The sequence below is a fragment of the Cucurbita moschata genome, unplaced genomic scaffold (assembly GCF_002738365.1).
Source record: "Cucurbita moschata cultivar Rifu unplaced genomic scaffold, Cmos_1.0 Cmo_Scf00321, whole genome shotgun sequence".
Taxonomy (NCBI): Eukaryota; Viridiplantae; Streptophyta; class Magnoliopsida; order Cucurbitales; family Cucurbitaceae; genus Cucurbita; species Cucurbita moschata.
In genome coordinates, this window is record NW_019268837.1 from 1 (window position 1) to 4744 (window position 4744).

General features: G+C 43.0%; 5 non-coding genes across 5 annotated transcripts; all 5 read right to left on the minus strand.

The window, feature by feature from the left end:
- Positions 1-500: 500 nt before the first annotated feature.
- Positions 501-584, minus strand: TRNAL-CAA. The gene has a single exon. It is a non-coding gene; the product is annotated as a tRNA-Leu (tRNA).
- Positions 585-1426: 842 nt separating this feature from the next.
- Positions 1427-1510, minus strand: TRNAL-CAA. Its single transcript has one exon. It is a non-coding gene; the product is annotated as a tRNA-Leu (tRNA).
- Positions 1511-2357: 847 nt separating this feature from the next.
- TRNAL-UAA lies at positions 2358-2442 on the minus strand. The gene has a single exon. It is a non-coding gene; the product is annotated as a tRNA-Leu (tRNA).
- A 545-nt stretch (positions 2443-2987) lies between these two features.
- On the minus strand, positions 2988-3071 carry TRNAL-CAA. Its single transcript has one exon. It is a non-coding gene; the product is annotated as a tRNA-Leu (tRNA).
- Positions 3072-3896: 825 nt separating this feature from the next.
- TRNAL-UAA lies at positions 3897-3980 on the minus strand. Its single transcript has one exon. It is a non-coding gene; the product is annotated as a tRNA-Leu (tRNA).
- Positions 3981-4744: the final 764 nt, after the last annotated feature.

The window sequence follows — 4744 nt, forward strand, 5'->3', positions numbered from 1 at the left end:
AGTGAGATCCCACATCGATTAGAGAGGTGAAGAAACATTTCTTGCAAGGGTCTGAAAACCTATCCATAGTAGATTCGGTTTAAAACCGTGAGGGTGATACCGAGACGTAACGAACGAAAGCAGACAATATCAACTAATGGTGGTCTAGGATTGTAAGAAGTGATTGGCTGGAATAGCTCAGTTGGTTATAGCGTGTGGCTGTTAACCACAAGGTCGGAGGTGTTCAAGCAAGCCCTCCTTCTAGCGATGTGTGTGAATGAATCATGCCTTTCAATCAACATCGATTTATGATGGTCTCGTGTACGAGAACTAACTAAACAATCATGTTTTGACACTTTTCAAAAGCAGTGGTGAGTTCACAATTGATATCCACCACGGAACGAGTTCTATTTCTTAGCGTTGAAAAGTTCGACACAAGCCCATAATGGTGGTGGGGTAGTAGATGTAGTAGATATTAACCACTTTGGCACGAGTTTTGCCTAACAATAAACATGGATGGATGTTGGAAGTGGGATTTGAACCCACACCCTCTTACGAGGACCAGAACTTGAGTCTGGCGCCTTAGACCACTCGGCCATCCTGACTACTAATTATGCATTCCTGGATTGGTTTAGGAGGGGAATTTATCATTCCGTATATGGGTGTATAAATGTCTCCCAAGTAGACGCGTTTAAAAACTGTGAGGCTGACGACGATACGTAACGGATTAAAATAGATAATATCTACTGGCTGTTGGAGAGTGGAACGAAAAAATCCTAATAAGGGTGCGAAAACATCTCTATAGGCACGTTTTAAAACTGTTTGGCTCATGGCAATACCTACTGGGCAAGAATGAACAATGTGGGCTTGGACTTTTACAAATGAAATCAGAGCTAGTCACTAGGCGATGTGCCAGTGAGGACGCTTGGCACTCAGAAGGGGTCGAGAGTGAGATCCCACATCGATTAGAGAGGTGAAGAAACATTTCTTGCAAGGGTCTGAAAACCTATCCATAGTAGATTCGGTTTAAAACCGTGAGGGTGATACCGAGACGTAACGAACGAAAGCAGACAATATCAACTAATGGTGGTCTAGGATTGTAAGAAGTGATTGGCTGGAATAGCTCAGTTGGTTATAGCGTGTGGCTGTTAACCACAAGGTCGGAGGTGTTCAAGCAAGCCCTCCTTCTAGCGATGTGTGTGAATGAATCATGCCTTTCAATCAACATCGATTTATGATGGTCTCGTGTACGAGAACTAACTAAACAATCATGTTTTGACACTTTTCAAAAGCAGTGGTGAGTTCACAATTGATATCCACCACGGAACGAGTTCTATTTCTTAGCGTTGAAAAGTTCGACACAAGCCCATAATGGTGGTGGGGTAGTAGATGTAGTAGATATTAACCACTTTGGCACGAGTTTTGCCTAACAATAAACATGGATGGATGTTGGAAGTGGGATTTGAACCCACACCCTCTTACGAGGACCAGAACTTGAGTCTGGCGCCTTAGACCACTCGGCCATCCTGACTACTAATTATGCATTCCTGGATTGGTTTAGGAGGGGAATTTATCATTCCGTATATGGGTGTATAAATGTCTCCCAAGTAGACGCGTTTAAAAACTGTGAGGCTGACGACGATACGTAACGGATTAAAATAGATAATATCTACTGGCTGTTGGAGAGTGGAACGAAAAAATCCTAATAAGGGTGCGAAAACATCTCTATAGGCACGTTTTAAAACTGTTTGGCTCATGGCAATACCTACTGGGCAAGAATGAACAATGTGGGCTTGGACTTTTACAAATGAAATCAGAGCTAGTCACTAGGCGATGTGCCAGTGAGGACGCTTGGCACTCAGAAGGGGTCCATAGTGAGATCCCACATCGATTAGAGAGGTGAAGAAACATTTCTTGCAAGGGTCTGAAAACCTATCCATAGTAGATTCGGTTTAAAACCGTGAAGGAGATACCGAGACGTAACGAACGAAAATAGACAATATCAACTAACGGTGGTCTAGAATTGTAACAAATGATTGGCTGGAATAGCTGAGTTGGTTAGATCGTGTGGTTAACAACCACAAGGTTGGAGGTTTAAGTGCTCTTTCTAGAGATGTGTGAATGATGTGTTTCTTATAATTGTGTTTGGTTTTTCTCCCTGGTGCAAATTTTCAATCAACATCGATTTGTGATGGTCTTGTGTACGAGAACTGACTAAACAAATTAATTTTTGAAACTTTTAATGTTCACAATTGATATCCACCACGGAACGAGTTCCATTTCATAGCGTTGCAAAGTTAGACACAAGCCCATAACGGTGGTAGTAGATATATTATCCACTTTGGCACGAGTTTTTCCTAACCAATAACATGGATGGATGTCAAAGGTTGGATTTGAACCCACGCCCCTCTTACGAGGACCAGAACTTAAGTCTGGCGCCTTAGACCACTCGGCCATCCTGACTACTAATTGTTCGTTTCTGGATTGGTTTGAGAGGGGAATTTATCATTCCGTATATGGGTGTGTAAACGTCTCCCAAGTAGACGCGTTTTAAAACTGTAAGAAGACGACGATACGTAACGGATTAAAATAGATAATATCTTCTGGCTGTTGGAGAGAGGAACGAAACAATCAGAGCTAGTCACGTGCTACTGAGGACGCTTGGCCATCGATTAGAGAGGTGAAGAAGAGACATAAACGGATTAAAATAGATAATATCTTCTGGCTGTTGGAGAGAGGAACGAAACAATCAGAGCTAGTCACGTGCTACTGAGGACGCTTGGCCATCGATTAGAGAGGTGAAGAAGAGACATAACAAACGGAGGTTCAAGCCCCTCCTTCTAGTGCCTTATAATTGTGTTTGGTGCTTCTCCCTTGTACAAATTTTCAACATCGATTTGGGATGGTCTTCTTGCACGAGTTTTGCCTAGTACACAAGCCAATAATGGTGGTGGTAGTAGATATTATCCACTTTGGCACAAGTTTTGCCTAACAATAACATGGATGGATGTTAGAAGTGGGATTTGAACCCACGCCCTCTTACGAGGACCAGAACTTGAGTCTGGCGCCTTAGACCACTCGACCATCCTGACTACTAATTGTGCATTCCTGGATTGGTTTGGGAGGGGAATTTATCATTTCGTATATGGGTGTGTAAACGTCTCCCAAGTAGACGCGTTTTAAAACTGTGAGGCTGACGACGATACGTAACGGATTAAAATAGATAATATCTACTGGTTGTTGGAGAGAGGAAGGAAACAATCCTAATAAGGGTGCCAAAACCTCTCCGTAATAGGCGCATTTTAAAACTGTGAGGCACATGACAATACCTACTGGGAAAGAATGACAATGTCTGCTGGCAGTGGGTTTGGACTTTAACGAATTAAATCAGAGCTAGTAACTAAGCGATGTGCCAGTGAGGACGCTTGGCACTCAGAAGGGGTCGATAGTGAGATCCCACATCGATTAGAGAGGTGAAGAAACATTTCTTGCAAGGGTCTAAAAACCTATCCATAGTAGATTCGGTTTAAAACTGTGAGGGATATACTGAGACGTAACGAATGAAAGCAGACAATATCAACTAACGGTGGTCTTGGATTGTAACAAATGATTGGCTGGAATAGCTCAGTTGGTTAGAGCGTGTTGCTGTTAACCACTAGGTCGGAGGTTTAGGCCCTCCTTCCTCCCTGGTACAGACTTTCAATCAACATCGATTTGTGATGGTCTCGTGCACGAGAACTAACTAAACAATCATGTTTTGACACTTTTAAAAAGCAGTGGTGAATTCACAATTGATATCCACCACGGAACGAGTTCCATTTCTTAGCGTTGAAAAGTTCGACAACAAGCCCAGAACGGTGGTAGTAGATATTATACACTTTGGCATGAGTTTTGCCTAACACAATAATATGGATGGATGTCAGAAGTGGGATTTGAACCCACGCCCTCTTACGAGGACCAAAACTTAAGTCTGGCGCCTTAGACCACTCGGCCATCCTAACTACTAATTGTGCGTTCCTGGATTGGTTTTCGAGGTGAATTTATCATTCCATATATGGGTGTGTAAACGTCTCCCAAGTAGACGCGTTTTAAAACTATGAGGCTGACGACGATACGTAACAGATTAAAATAGATAATATCTACTGGCTGTTGGAGAGAGGAACGAAAGAATCCTAATAAGGGTGCGAAAACCTCTCCCTAATAGGCGCGTTTTAAAATTGTGAGGCCCATGGCAATACCTACTGGGCAAGAATGAACAATGTCTAGTAGCAGTGGGCTTGAACTTTTAAAAATGAAATCAGAGCTAGTCACTAGGCGATGTGCTAGTGAGGACGCTTGGTGTCACAGTCATGCTTGTCCAGGGCATGTTGCCCATGGCCGCATGCCCATGACAAGCCAAACCCTTGTCATGTCTTTGCATTCTAGTGTTTTTCCTTTTGTAATTCTAGAGCGTATGACACCTCAAAAATTTCATGTCTAGGCCTGCCAGAACTAAAATGGCCCAGAATGTACTATAGGGGATATGACTAGTCGTCAACTTCTCCCTACCCAAGGTTATATATGCTAAGCCGTTGCTATCTTTCTCTTGCTTGCTTATATAACGTCTCTTTCTAAAATCTCTCTCTCTCCTCGTTTTCTAAAACCTTCTTTTAAAATCGAGGCTAGAGGCTCGACCGTACGTCGCTTGGCCGTAGGCGACGCAAGAACAAATTGGCTTAACTCACTTGCCGCTGGAGAGTGAGTGCCGCACAATCGCTAGTCCGCT